This window comes from Arachis stenosperma, chromosome 4 (genome assembly GCF_014773155.1).
Source record: "Arachis stenosperma cultivar V10309 chromosome 4, arast.V10309.gnm1.PFL2, whole genome shotgun sequence".
In the NCBI taxonomy this organism is placed as follows: Eukaryota; Viridiplantae; Streptophyta; class Magnoliopsida; order Fabales; family Fabaceae; genus Arachis; species Arachis stenosperma.
Window position 1 is genome coordinate 134,725,945 of NC_080380.1, and position 15,966 is coordinate 134,741,910.

Below are 15,966 nucleotides of genomic sequence, written 5' to 3' on the forward strand. Positions count from 1 at the left end.
ATGAACCTCCTTTGCTCACCAAAGAGCTGGATGACTTGTCTAGGCAGAAATTACCTCAAAAGAGACAAGATCCTGGGAAGTTTTCCATACCTTGTACCATAGGCACCATGACCTTCAAGAAGGCTCTGTGTGACTTAGGGTCAAGTGTATACCTCATGCCTCTCTCAGTAATGGAGAAGCTAAGGATCTTTGAGGTACAAGCTGCAAAAATCTCACTAGAGATGGCAGACAACTCAAGAAAACAAGCTTATGGACTAGTAGAGAACGTTTTGGTTAAGATTGAAGACCATTACATCCCTACTGATTTCATAGTCCTAGAGACTGGGAAGTGCATGGATGAAACCATCATCCTTGGCAGACCCTTCCTAGCCACAGCAAAGGCTGTGATTGATGTTGATGGAGGTGAACTGATCATTCAAGTGAATGGAGAATCCTTTGTGTTTAAGGCTCAAGGATATCCCTCTGTCACCATAGAGATGAAGCATGAAGAGCTTCTCTCAAATCAGAGTCAAGAAGAGCCCCCACAGTCAAACTCTAAGTTTGGTGTTGGGAGGCCACAACCAAACTCTAAGTTTGGTGTTGAACCCCCACATTCAAACTCTAAGTTTGGTGTTGGGAGGTTCCAACATTGCTCTGAGTATCTGTGAGGCTCCATGAGAGCCCTCTGTCAAGCTACTGACATTAAAGAAGCGCTTGTTGGGAGGCAACCCAATAATTATAATTTATATAGTTTCTTTTGTTATTTTATGTTTTTTGTAGGTTGATGATCATAAGAAGTCAAAAAATCCATTGAAAAAGCAAAAACAAAATGAAAAACAGGAAGAGAAACAGCACACCCTGGAGGAAGATGTTGCTGGCGTTCAAACGCCAGTAAACCTAGCAGTTGGGCGTTTAACGCCCAGTCTGGCACCATTCTGGGCGTTTAACGCCAGAAAGGGGCACCAGACTGGCGTTAAACGCCAGAAAAGGGCAAGAACCTGGCGTTAAACGCCAGGAATGGGCACCAGCCCGGCGTTTAACGCCAGAAATAGCTCAAAACGTGATTTTGAGCAACATTTGGTGCAGGGATGACTTTTCCTTGACACCACAGGATCTGTGGACCCCACAGGATCCCCACCAACCCCACCACCACTCTCTCTCTTCTTCTCCCATTCACCAATCACCTCACTACCTCTTCCCCAAAACCCCTTCACCTATCAAATCCCATCTTTCTCTTCACCACTCACATCCATCCTTCATAAAACCCCACCAACCTCACCCTTCAAATTCAAACCACTTTCCCTCCCAAACCCACCCAATATGGCCGAACCCCATCTCCCCTCTCTCCTATAAATACCCTTCTTCACTCCTTCATTTTCACACAACCAAAACACCACTTCTCCCCCTCTTTGGCCGAATACACCACCATCTCCCTCTTCCTCATTTCTTCTTCTTCTACTCTCTTCTTCTTCTTTGCTCGAGGACGAGCAAACATTTAAGTTTGGTGTGGTAAAAGCGTTGCTTTTTCGTTTTCCATAACCATTATAGCATCCAAGGCCGGAGAAACCTCTAGAAAGAGGAAAGGGAAGGCAAAAGCTTCCACCTCCGAGTCATGGGAGATGGATAGGTTCATCTCAAGGGTGCATCAAGACCACTTCTATGAAGTTGTGGCCTTGAAGAAGGTGATCCCCGAGGTCCCCTTTTCACTCAAAAAGGGTGAATATCCGGAGATCCGCCATGAGATCCAAGAAGAGGTTGGGAAGTACTTACCAACCCCATTCACAAGTTGGAATCTTGATGGTTCAAGAGTTCTATGCCAATGCATGGATCACCAAGAGCCATGATCAAAGTATGAACCCGGATCCAAAGAATTATCTTACTATGGTTCGGGGGAAATACTTGGATTTTAGTCCGGAAAGTGTGAAGGTAGCATTCAACTTGCCTGTGATGCAAGGAGATGAACATCCTTACACAAGAAGGGTCAACTTTGATCAAAGGTTGGACCAAGTCCTCACAGTTATATGTGAAGAGGGCGCACAATGGAAGAGAGATTCAAGAGGCAAGCCGGTTCAATTGAGAAGGCATGACCTCAAGCCCATGGCTAGAGGATGGTTGGAGTTCATTCAACGCTCAATCATTCCCACTAGCAACCGGTCCGAAGTTACTTTAGACCGGGCCATCATGATCCATAGCATCATGATTGGAGAAGAAGTGGAAGTTCATGAGGTTATAGCCCAAGAACTCTACAGGGTAGCGGATAAGTCCTCTACCTTGGCAAGGTTAGCCTTTCCTCACCTCATTTGTCACCTCTGTTATTCAGTTGGAGTTGACATAGAGGGAGACATCACCATTAATGAGGATAAGCCCATTACCAAGAAAAGGATGGAGCACACAAGAGACCCCTCTCATCATGAGATCCCTGAGATGCCTCAAGGGATGCACTTTCCTCCACAAAACTATTGGGAGCAACTAAACACCTCCCTAGGAGAATTGAGTTCCAACATGGGACAACTAAGGGTGGAGCACCAAGAACACTCCATTCTCCTCCATGAAATAAGAGAAGATCAAAGAATCATGAGAGAGGAGCAACAAAGGCAAGGAAGAGACATTGAGGAGCTCAAGCACTCCATAGGACCTTCAAAAGGAAGAAGAGCCGCCATCACTAAGGTGGACCCGTTCCTTGATTTCCTTGTTCTTTATTCTTCTGTTTTTCGAATTTTAGTGCTTATGTTTATCCATGTTTGTGTCTTATGATCATTAGTGTCTTAGTGTCTATGCCTTAAAGTTATGAATGTCCTATGAATCCATCACCTTTCTTAAATAAAAACGTGCTTAATTGAAAAGAAAAAGAATTGCATGAATTTTGAATTTATAACAGTTTAATTATTTTGATGTGGTGGCAACACTTTTGTTCTCTGAATGTATGCTTGAACAGTGCATATGTCTTTTGAATTTGTGATTCATGAATGTTGGCTCTTGAAAGAATGATGAAAAAGGAGACATGTTATTGAGGATCTGAAAAATCATGAAAATGATTCTTGAAGCAAGAAAAAGCAGTGAATACAAAAAAAAAAAAAAGAGAAGGAAGCAAGCGAAAAAAAAAAAAACAACCGAAAAAAAAAGAGAAGAAAAGAAAAAAAAAAGAAAGAAAGAAATAAAGTTGTGATCCAAGGCAAAAAGAGTGTGCTTAAGAACCCTGGACACCTCTAATTGGGGACTTTAGCAAAGCTGAGTCACAATCTGAAAAGGTTCACCCAATTATGTGTCTGTGGCATGTATGTATCCGGTGGTAATACTGGAAGACAGAGTGCTTTGGGCCACAGCCAAGACTCAATAAAGTAGCTGTGTTCAAGAATCATCATACTTAACTAAGAGAATCAATAACACTATCTGGATTCTGAGTTCCTAAAGAAGCCAATCATTCTGAGTTCCAAAGGATAAAGTGAGATGTCAAAACTATTCAGAAGCAAAAAGCTAAAAGCCCCGCTCATCTAATTAATACTGATCTTCATAGATGTTTTTGGAGTTCATTGCATATTCTCTTCTTTTTATCTTATTTGATCTTTAGTTGCTTGGGGACAAGCAACAATTTAAGTTTGGTGTTGTGATGAGCGGATAATTTGTACGCTTTTTGGCATTGTTTTTAGTATGTTTTTAGTAGTTTTAGTTGAGTTCTTAATATATTTTTATTAGTTTTTAGTTGAAATTCACTTTTCTGGACTTTACTATGAGTTTGTGTGTTTTTCTGTGATTTCAGGTATTTTCTGGCTGAAATTGAGGGACCTGAGCAAAAATCTGATTCAGAGACTGAAAAGGACTGCAGATGCTGTTGGATTCTGACCTCCCTGCACTCGAAGTAAATTTTCTGGAGCTACAGAAGCCCAATTGGCGCGCTCTCAACGGCGTTGGAAAGTAGACATCCTGGGCTTTCCAGCAATATATGATAGTCCATACTTTGCCCAAGATTTGATGGCCCAAATCGGCGTTCAAAGTCACCTACAGAAATTCCAGCGTTAAACGCCGGAACTGGCACCTAATTGGGAGTTAAACGCCCAAACTGGCATAAAAGCTGGCGTTTAACTCCAAGAGAAGTCTCTACACGAAAATGCTTCATTGCTCAGCCCAAGCACACACCAAGTGGGCCCGGAAGTGAATTTTTATGTCATTTACTCATCTTTGTACACCTTAGGCTACTAGTTTTCTATAAGTAGGACCTTTTACTATTGTAATAGATATAGAGAGTCTTTTGATCATGTTTTGATGATTGAATTCACTTTTGGAGGCTGGCCATTCGGCCATGCCTAGACCTTGTTCTTATGTATTTTCAACGGTGGAGTTTCTACACACCATAGATTAAGGTGTGGAGCTCTGCTGTACCTCGAGTATTAATGCAATTACTATTGTTCTTCTATTCAATTCCGCTTGTTCTTTGTCCAAGATATCACTTGTTATTCAATCTGATGAAGGTGATGATTGACACTCATCATCATTCTCACCTATGAACAAGGTGACTGACAACCATTCTTGTTCTACAAGCATCTGAGGCTTGGTGAATATCTCTTGGATTCTTTAACCGGAGTCTTCGTGGTATAGGCAAGAACTGATGGCGGCATTCAAGAGAATCCGGAAGGTCTAACCTTGTCTGTGGTATTCTGAGTAGGATTCAATGATTGAATGACTGTGACGTGCTTCAAACTTGTAACCTGCTGGGCGTTAGTGACAGACGCAAAAGAGAGATTCTATTCCAGTAGGGGAGGGAACCAAACCGGTGATTGGCCGTACTGTGACAGAGTGCGTGAGCATTAGCTTTCACTGCGAGGATGGGAGGTAGCCATTGACAACGGTGAAACCCTACACGAGCTTGCCATGGAAAGGAGTAAGAAGGATTGGATGAAGGCAGTAGAAAAGCAGAGAGACGGAAGGGAAGGCATCTTCATACGCTTGTCTGAAGCTCTTACACCAATGATATACATAAGTATCTCTATCTTTATCTCTTATGTTATTTTCGTTCATCACCATATCCATTTGAGTCTGCCTGACTGAGATTTACAAGATGACCATAGCTTGCTTCATACCACCAATCTCCGTGGGATCGACCCTTACTCGCGTAAGGTTTATTACTTGGACGACCCAGTGCACTTGCTGGTTAGTTGTGCGAAGTTGTGTTTATGCCATGGTATTGAGCACCAAGTCTTTGGAGCCATTACTAGGGATTGTTTATGTTTTGAAAAGTATTGATCACAATTTCGTGCACCAGATTTGCAAAGGTGACCATAGCTTGCTTCATACCAACAATCTCTGTGGATTCGACCCTTACTCACGTAAGGTTTATTACTTGGACGACCCAGTACACTTGCTGGTTAGTTGAACTGAGTTGTGAAAATAAATAGTGCCCTAAGAGTAAACTCATCAAAGTATAAAGAACATGTGATCACAATTTCGTCCACCAATGTTCCCAGAAGACAACATGACGAGATATACGAATATGTTTAGAGAGAGGATCCCAACAACGATAACTCTTGTGTTCAGTGCCATAACCAAGGAAACAACACATATGAGCCCGAGGTTCAAGTTTACTATGTTCATGAGGCTGAAGAAGAATAAAACATACACAACCGAAAACTCGAAGAGAGCTATAATCTGGGGAGGTATGATAAAGACGCTCAAAGGGAGTTGGTGCGCGAAATTGTGAACAATACTTTTCACAACTCTCATAATCCCCGATCATGAACCCCAAAAACTTGGTGTTCAATACCATGGCATTACACAACTTCGCACAACTAACCAGCAAGTGCACTGGGTCGTCCAAGTAATAAACCTTACGCGAGTAAGGGTCAATCCCACGGAGATTGTTAGTATGAAGCAAGCTATGGTCATCTTGTAAATCTTAGTCAGGCAGACTCAAATGGATATGGTGATGAACGCATAAAAACATAAAGATAAAGATAGAGATACTTATGTAATTCATTGGTAGGAACTTCAGATAAGCGCATGAAGATGCCTTCCCTTCCGTCTCTCTGCTTTCCTACTGTCTTCATCCAATCCTTCTTACTCCTTTCCATGGCAAGCTTATGCAAGGGTTTCACCGTTGTCAGTGGCTACCTCCCATCCTCTCAGTGAAAATGTTCCTATGCTCTGTCACAGCATGGCTAATCATCTGTCGGTTCTCGGTCAGGCCGGAATAGAATCCAGCGATTCTTTTGCGTCTGTCACTAACGCCCCGCCTGCTAGGAGTTTGAAGCACGTCACAGTCATTCAATCATTGAATCCTACTCAGAATACCACAGACAAGGTTAGACCTTCCGGATTCTCTTGAATGCCGCCATCAGTTCTAGCCTATACCACGAAGACTCTGATCTCACGGAATGGTTGGCTCGGTTGTCAGGCGAGCACTCGGTTGTCAGGCAATCAACCATGCATCGTGCAATCAGGAATCCAAGAGATATTCACCCAATCGAAGGTAGAACGGAGGTGGTTGTCAGTCACACGTTCATAGGTGAGAATGATGATGAGTGTCACGGATCATCACATTCATCAAGTTGAAGAACAAGTGATATCTTAGAACAAGAACAAGTGGAATTGAATGGAAGAACAATAGTAATTGCATTAATACTCGAGGTACAGCAGAGCTCCACACCTTAATCTATGGTGTGTAGAAACTCCACCGTTGAAAATACATAAGAACAAGGTCTAGGCATGGCCGTGAGGCCAGCCTCCCAGTGATCTAAGATAGCATAAAAATGAAGATAGTGGTGCACGAAATTGTGATCACTACTTTGTCCATATTCAAATAATCCCCGGTAATGGCTCCAAAGACTTGGTGCTCAATACCATGGCATCAACACAACTTCGCACAACTAACCAGCAAGTGCACTGGGTCATCCAAGTAATACCTTACGTGAGTAAGGGTCGATCCCACGGAGATTGTTGCTATGAAGCAAGCTATGGTCACCTTGTAAATCTCAGTCAGGCAAACTCAATTGGGTATAGATGGTGAATAAAGCATAAAGATAAAGATAGAGATACTTATGTATATCATTGGTGAGAGCTTCAGATAAGCGTATGAAGATGCCTTCCCTTTCGTCTTTCTGCTTTCCTACAGTCTTCATCCAATCCTTCTTACTCCTTTCCATGGCAAGCTCGTGTAAGGGTTTCACCGTTGTCAATGGCTACCTCCCATCCTCTCAGTGAAAGCGATTGCATATGCTCTGTCACAGCATAGCGGAATTCAGCTGTCGGTTCTCGGTCAGGCCGGAATAAAATCCATTGATTCTTTTGCGTCTGTCACTAACGCCCCGCCTGCTAGGAGTTTGAAGCACGTCACAGTCATTCAATCATTGAATCCTACTCAGAATACCACAGACAAGGTTAGACCTTCCGGATTCTCTTGAATGCCACCATCAGTTCTTGCCTATACCACGAAGATTCCGATTAAAGAATCCAAGAGATATTCACTAAGCCTCAGATGCTTGTAGAACAAGAATGGTTGTCAGTCACCTTGTTCATAGGTGAGAATGGTGATGAGTGTCAATCATCACCTTCATCAAGTTGAAGAACAAGTGATATCTTGGACAAAGAACAAGTGGAATTGAATAGAAGAACAATAGTAATTGCATTAATACTCGAGGTACAGCAGAGCTCCACACCTTAATCTATGGTGTGTAGAAACTCCACCGTTGAAAATACATAAGAACAAGGTCTAGGCATGGCCGTGAGGCCAGCCTCCCAAATGATCTAAGATAGCATAAAACTCAAAGATAGCTACCAAGATATATCAAATACAATAGTAAAAGGTCCTACTTATAGAAAACTAGTAGCCTAAGGTGTACAAAGATGAGTAAATGACATAAAAATCCACTTCCGGGCCCACTTGGTGTGTGCTTGGGCTGAGCAATGAAGCATTTTTCGTGTAGAGACTCCTCTTGGAGTTAAACGCCAGCTTTTATGCCAGTTTGGGCGTTTAACTCCCAATTAGGTGCCAGTTCCGGCGTTTAACGCTGGAATTTCTGTAGGTGACTTTGAACGCCGGTTTGGGCCATCAAATCTTGGGCAAAGTATGGACTATCATATATTTCTGGAAAGCCCAGGATGTCTACTTTCCAACGCCGTTGAGAGCGCGCCAATTGGGCTTCTGTAGCTCCAGAAAATCCACTTCGAGTGCAGGGAGGTCAGAATCCAACAGCATCTGCAGTCCTTTGAGTCTCTGGATCAGATTTTGCTCAGGTCCCTCAATTTCAGCCAGAAAATACCTGAAATCACAGAAAAACACACAAACTCATAGTAAAGTCCAGAAAAGTGAATTTTAACTAAAAACTAATAAAAATATACTAAAACTAACTAGATCATACTAAAAACATACTAAAAACAATGCCAAAAAGCGTACAAATTATCCGCTCATCACAACACCAAACTTAAATTGTTGCTTGTCCCCAAGCAACTGAAGATCAAATAAGATAAAAAGAAGAGAATATGCAATGAACTCCAAAAACATCTATGAAGATCAGTATTAATTAGATGAGCGGGGCTTTTAGCTTTTTGCCTCTGAATAGTTTTGGCATCTCACTCTATCCTTTGGAATTCAGAATGATTGGCTTCTTTAGGAACTCAGAATCCAGATAGTGTTATTGATTCTCCTAGTTAAGTATGATGATTCTTGAACACAGCTACTTTATGAGTCTTGGCCGTGGCCGAAAGCACTCTGTCTTCCAGTATTACCACCGGATACATACATGCCACAGACACATAATTGGGTGAACCTTTTTAGATTGTGACTCAGCTTTGCTAGAGTCCCCAACTAGAGGTGTCCAGGGTTCTTAAGCACACTCTTATTGCCTTGGATCACAACTTTATTTCTTTCTTTTTCTTTCTTTCTTTTTCTTTTTTTTCGGTTTTTTTTTCTTTTCGTTTGCTTCTCTTTTTTTTTTTGTATTCACTGCTTTTTCTTGCTTCAAGAATCATTTTTATGATTTTTCAGATCCTCAGTAACATGTCTCCTTTTTCATCATTCTTTCAAGAGCCAACATTCATGAATCACAAATTCAAAAGACATATGCACTGTTCAAGCATACATTCAGAGAACAAAAGTGTTGCCACCACATCAAAATAATTAAACTGTTATAAAATTCAAAATTCATGCAATTCTTTTCTTTTTCAATTAAGAACAATTTTTATTCAAGAGAGGTGATGGATTCATAGGACATTCATAACTTTAAGGCATAGACACTAAGACACTAATGATCATAAGACAAACATAGATAAACATAAAGCACAATTTTCGAAAAACAGAAGAAAATAAAGAACAAGAAGATTAAAGAACGGGTCCACCTTAGTGATGGCGGCTTGTTCTTCCTCTTGAAGGTCTTATGGAGTGCTTGAGCTCCTCAATGTCTCTTCCTTGTCTTTGTTGCTCCTCTCTCATGATTCTTTGATCTTCTCTAATTTCATGGAGGAGAATGGAATGTTCTTGATGCTCCACCCTTAGTTGTCCCATGTTGGAACTTAATTCTCCTAGGGAGGTGTTTAGTTGCTCCCAATAGTCTTGTGGAGGAAAGTGCATCCCTTGAGGTATCTCAGGGATCTCATGATGAGAGGGGTCTCTTGTGTGCTCCATCCTTTTCTTGGTGATGGGCTTGTCCTCATCAATGGGGGTATCTCCTTCTATGTCAACTCCAACTGAATAACAGAGGTGACAAATGAGATGAGGAAAGGCTAGCCTTGCCAAGGTGGAAGACTTGTCCGCCACTTTATAGAGTTCTTGGGCTATGACCTCATGAACTTCCACTTCTTCTCCAATCATGATGCTATGAATCATGATGGCCCGGTCTAGAGTAACTTCGGACCGGTTGCTAGTGGGAATGATTGAGCGTTGGATGAACTCCAACCGTCCTCTAGCCACGGGTTTGAGGTCATGCCTTCTCAATTGAACCGGCTTGCCTCTTGAATCTCTCTTCCACTGTGCGCCCTCTTCACATATGACTGTGAGGACTTGGTCCAACCTTTGATCAAAGTTGACCCTTCTAGTGTAAGGATGTTCATCTCCTTGCATCATGGGCAAGTTGAATGCTAACCTTACATTTTCCGGACTAAAATCCAAGTATTTCCCCCGAACCATAGTAAGATAATTCTTTGGATCCGGGTTCACACTTTGGTCATGGTTCTTGGTGATCCATGCATTGGCATAGAACTCTTGAACCATTAAGATTCCGACTTGTTGAATGGGGTTGGTAAGCACTTCCCAACCTCTTCTTCGGATCTCATGGCGGATCTCCGGATATTCACCATTTTTGAGTAAAAAGGGGACCTCGGGGATCACCTTCTTCAAGGCCACAACTTCATAGAAGTGGTCTTGATGCACCCTTGAGATGAATCTATCCATCTCCCATGACTCGGAGGTGGAAGCTTTTGCCTTCCCTTTCCTCTTTCTAGAGGTTTCTCCGGCCTTGGATGCCATAAATGGTTATGGAAAAACGAAAAGCTATGCTTTTACCACACCAAACTTAAAAGGTTTGCTCGTCCTCGAGCAAAAGAAGAAAGAAGAGAGTAGAAGAAGAAGAAATGAGGAAGAAGGGAATGGCTTAGTGTATTCGGCCAAAGAGGGGGAGAAGTGTTTTTAAGGTTGTGTGAAAATGAAGGAGTGAAGAAGGGTTTATATAGGAGAGGGGGAGATGTGGTTCGGCCATTATGGGTGGGTTTGGGAGGGAAAGTGGTTTGAATTTGAAGGGTGAGGTTGGTGGGGTTTTATGAAGGATGGATGTGAGTGGTGAAGAGAAAGATGGGTTTTGATAGGTGAAGGGGTTTTGGGGAAGAGGTAATGAGGTGATTGGTGAATGGGGGAAGAAGAGAGAGAGTGGTGGTGGGGTAGGTGGGGATCCTGTGGGGTCCACAGATCCTGAGGTGTCAAGGAAAAGTCATCCCTGCACCAATTGTTGCTCACACTACAAGAAAAAAGGCCTGTCGGCACACTTTTTTCTTGCCACGCTTTTAAAGCGTGCCCAAAAGTGGTCTATGGGCACGCTTTTGCGAGGGTGGCCACTGATTTGTGATTTGGCCACGCTTTTTTTTGCCACGCTTGAAAAACGTGGCCATAGAGAAAAATCGGCACGCTTTTACGAGGGTGGCCACTTATTTAAAATTTGGCCACGCTTTCTTATTGCCACGCTTGAAAAGTGTACCCATAGAGAGAAATCGGTACGCTTTAAAAGAGTGACTAATTTTTTTTTTACAGTCACATTTTTAAAGCGTGCCGATATACTGTGTTTATATAGGCACCCTACAAAAGTGTACCAATAGAGTGCCACCCTATTTTTTACACACTTCACTTTTTTCTAAGTTAACTTTTAACCTATAGAAGTTATAACTGCTCATACACTTCACTTTTATTTCCAAATTCATTTTTAACCTAGAAGATAACCTAAAAGCAAGCCATCGCACCCAGCAAGCCGTCGCACTAAGTTCATCACTGCCCATCGCCAAGGCCGTTGCACCACACAGCTCGCCGTCATGTTCATCTAACCCTCACACCCAGCCCTTCATCTAACCCTCACACCCATCCCTCTCTCTGTTGCACCCAACCCCGCGCCATCAACGATCTCTCGCACCCAACCCTCGCACCATCGACACAACCCTCGTTAGATTCGGAACCCTCTATCGGCGCTGCTCCGTCCACGCACTTAGTGGTCTCTGTCTCGGCGTGCCCTCCTACTCCCTCAGTGGTCTCTGTCTCGCAAACCCTCGTTGGATTCGGAACCTCAATCGTTGCTCACTCTATTTCGCAAACCCTCAATCGCCGATCCTCCCTCCGTGGTTCAGCACCCGTCGCGTTGCCGTCTCCCTCTCTGAAATCGTCGCGTCGCCGTCTCCCTCTCCCTCACTCGTCGCACCTTCGTCAGCCATGTTCAACGTTCGCAGTGCCGTGGTAAATTATTTGGTCAATTTTTTCCTTGATCTAATTATTTGATTTTGAATTTGATTTTCTTGGTTCTTCATTTTTTTTCTAAATTTCTTTTTTGTTCTAATATGATCCGTCGTTTAGGGTTTTTTTTCCAAACTTTTTGACATTTGGTTCTGTTCTGCTGCAGCTGTGGTAGTGCTCAGCTACTGATATGTGGTGCTCATTCTTTGAGTTTATTCTTTGCTGAATCTTGTTTGGCAGAGAATACCTCTAGATTTTTTGCAAGGTGACAAATTTAGAGCAGCAATAGATAATTACATTTGGCCTCTCCTAACTAAGGTATTCAAGTTTCTTGTTAGCTTCAAATTATGCCTCGTTCAGGCTTTTCGAAGTTGATTGTGATTTCTTTCTTTTGTATTCTCTCCAGGGAGTTCCATCTCTTTTCTCTGATCTTTCGTCTTTGTATAATCAGCCTGGAAGGTCAGCTTTATCCCTTACATTTCTATCACTGAAAAACTATGAGATATTTGATTGTATTTTTTCTTCCATCATGTTATATAATGGAAGAAGATAAGCTTCCTATGGGTTCTGATTGTTCTTTTTATTCTTTTGAACTTTGTTCAGGCAGACATTTTGGAACAACTTATTCTTGTATTTTTTTTCACAGCGCTCTTCAAGCTAAGGTATATTAAAGATCAGATAGCGAAGTAGGTAGCTTAATTGCTTCAGTGAATATAGGTTTTAAAGGCTAGCTAGTAATTAATTACTACTGTATATATAGATAGAGAGTGGTCACTACTACAGCCTGTATGTTCTTGTTTAATTATTTGTTATTAGTTGTGTGTATATTTAAATGTTTGCATCCTTGTTTTGGTTTCCAGAGGTAATTTGTAAAGGAGGAATTCAAGAAATTATTGTAGCATTTATACTGAGTATCGCATCTATTAAAATAAATAAATATGTCAAAGGGATTTGAGATTCATCAAGAGAATAATGAGGAAATGGCGGCAAGAGTAGTAATGATAATGAGGGTGAGGAAAATTCATTTGACATAAATGAAGGAGCGGCTATGAGTGATGATGAGGAATTAGAAGAAGAGAATAATAATGAAGCAAAGGAGGAGGAGGAGGATAACAATGAAGAAGGGAATTTAACAAACCTAAGTAGCAGCAGCACAGCATCAAGAGAAGGGAAGAGAGGGAGTGGTGTGAGGCAATATGTGAGATCAAAGATGCCAAGGCTTTGTTGGACTCCTAATCTTCATCTCTCCTTTGTCCATGTTGTTCAGATGCTTGGAGGTCAAGTAAGTAATTCCACTCTCAAACATTTGTAAGAATACACTTCAATTTGACTTGGGAGGAGTTCAATTTGATAAAATGGTCTGTTTCAATCTTTTTTTAAGTGATTCTTCTGTCTTGTGTCTATCCTTTGAGTATGCTACTATTGTAGGTTCCTTATCTAGGCAACTTTCTGTGCAAAGCAGTTTTGCTGAAGCTGCTGCAATGACAGTAAGTTTTGGACATTCATGGACCAGTTCTAGCTTTAGTTCTTGAGAAGTTGAAACCATATGGAGGCCTTCAAGGTAGGGTTTTGTATCATAGCTCATTCTTAATCCACTTTGTTGCTCAGGGTTAATGATTAACATGAGTATTCTTATGTTTATTTTCTTTCCGATGCAATATTTGTGCTTAGAATCATTCGAATCTGCTAAGGCAATTTCAGTGGGTGCATCAAAAGGTGTTCAAAGGCTAGGAAATCAACTGTTAATGGTGTTACAAAACACGAAAATAAAGCTGCATCTTCGGTATATTTGAGTTTGTGTTGGTTGATTGCTTTTAAGATAATAGAACTGAAAACATATTGTCACAAAACACTGTAGGAGTAGTGAGACAGGGTTGCTTGAGCTCAATTAACAAGTTTTGAATTTGGATTAGTTCTGCAAACACCACTGCCAATGCTTTAAACTCTGAAAACAACATAAATAAATATATAAATAATTGAAGTAGTTGTAAAATGTGTGAAGAGGAAAGGATTTGATTTTGTGCTCCTAAATCCAAAAGATTGTAAGGTGGCAGTAATGGTTAGATACCAAGCTCTAAGAGCTTATTTCAAACCATATATTGCCTTGTTTAGTTTGCAAACAAGGTTTGAATTTAAGTAAACAAAACTAGGGAGTTGAGACATGTAAATAGTCTTTGTTAGATTTCCATTTAGAAAAGCATCATGAAAATTATACTGCTTCACTGCTCAACCTTTTGATAAAGCTATGATTAAGATTATTCTAATAGTTACAGGTTTGATAATAGGTGAGAAAACCTTATCAAAATCCACACCTGCTGTTTGTGTATATCTACAAGCAACTAACATTGCTTTATGCCTAAGAATGTTTGAGTTTGTGTTGGTTGATTGCTTTTAAGATTTGTTTGGCTTCCTAACTACTTGATTCATCATCTTGATTGTGGGCTGTTGCAACAAAGGGTGCTAGGTCTGAGCCTATCTCTGTCCAAGATATAGCGCTTCAGTCTCAAGCTTTATTAAATGTTAAGGATTCAAACAAGGAATTGCTAAGCTCTGTATACCATAATCTACTTTAAAATTCTGTGTGTTTCCTAACTGGATGCAGAGTTCAAACTTTTTTTTTGGCTAAGCTCTATATACATTTGATGTTTGCTAAGCTCTATATACATTTGATGTTGCTATTTATATATGTATCATTTTTTACAACCTTTAATCCCATTAGCTATTATTAGTTTATTACTTTAAAGATTTGTAGGTTGCGTGAAGGTGTGGGTATAGCACCATGCAATGCTGCTGAATATCGTGCAATGATATTAGGAATGAGATATGCTCTTAAAAAGGGATTTTCTTTTATCCGTATCCAGGGCGACTCCAAGCTTGTTTGCATGCAGGTTGGCCATCTTTTATGCTTACATCAGTTAGTTTATTCTGGTATACATGAGCTATTTTTGTTGTTTCCTTTATAGTTTGATGAAATTTTTTATATAATTTTATGTATTATCCCGTACAGGATACGGGAACATACACTAGTTATTATAAAAAGGGGATACTAATTTTAATTACTAAGTGACAAATTTGACATATTGAAATTAGTACTGATTTTGTACTTTGTTGTACAGTTCTCATGCATACAGGTTACTGTTGCCCAACAGCTTCTACACCTCTAATAGCTATACAAGAGTTGCGTGCAACCATTCGTGTGCTACAAATTAGTCTAGATGTTGTTTAGGAATTAGATTAGATTTTTTATAACATAGAATTGTAATTTTTTTAAATGTTTATTTTGAAATTAGAATTTATTTTTTTTAAATGTTTTATTCATGTTTTATCATGTACATAATTCATATAAATCAATGGAAGAGTAATTTTTTAGTAATATTTTATTTGAAAGATTAATTTATTAGTATTTCTATTTTTCTTATTTTTCTTTTTTTTTTATTTGAAAAAGGATTAGGCCACGTTTTTTAAGTGCAACGACAAGTTTTTAATTTTTGGCACGCTTTAAAAGCGTGGCTGCTGTATATCCATTTTTGGGCACGTTTTAAAAGTGTGGCTGTATATCCATCTTTCGGCACGCTTTAAAAATGTGGCTACAAGGTTATATATACAGTTACGCTTTTAAGCGTGCCAATAGGTAAAAGCGTGGCAAAAAGTAAAGCGTACCAATAGGTCAAGAAAAGCGTACCGATAGATCAACCGGCACGCTGGCAGATGTGACCCTTTTAAAAGCGTGCCGGTAGCTCAAAAAGCGTGGCAAAAAGTTATCGGTACGCTTTTTTGCACCTTTCGGTACACTTTAAAAACGTGGCAAAAAGCTTATTTTCTTGTAGTGGATCAAAATCACGTTTTGAGGCATTTCTGGCGTTAAACGCCGGGCTGGTGCCTATTCCTGGCGTTTAACGCCAGGTTTTTGCCCTTTTCTGGCGTTTAACGCCAGTCTGGTGCCCCTTTCTGGCGTTAAACGCCCAGAATGGTGCCAGACTGGGCGTTAAACGCCCAACTGCTAGTCTCACTGGCGTTTAAACGCCAGTGATTTCTTCCTCCAGGGTGTGCTGTTTTTCTTCCTGTTTTTCATTCTG

At 40.8% G+C, this 15,966-nt stretch overlaps 1 long non-coding RNA gene across 4 annotated transcripts; it reads left to right on the plus strand.

The window, feature by feature from the left end:
- Positions 1-11,376: 11,376 nt before the first annotated feature.
- LOC130973179 (uncharacterized) lies at positions 11,377-15,243 on the plus strand. 4 transcript variants are annotated; one of them, XR_009084044.1, is made up of 8 exons: positions 11,377-11,893; positions 12,057-12,208; positions 12,297-12,349; positions 12,494-12,552; positions 12,751-13,172; positions 13,319-13,451; positions 13,562-14,778; positions 15,007-15,243. It is a non-coding gene; the product is annotated as an uncharacterized LOC130973179 (long non-coding RNA). The 4 variants fall into 4 exon arrangements; XR_009084046.1 differs by having other exon boundaries at positions 13,353-13,451; XR_009084043.1 differs by having other exon boundaries at positions 13,319-14,778.
- Positions 15,244-15,966: the final 723 nt, after the last annotated feature.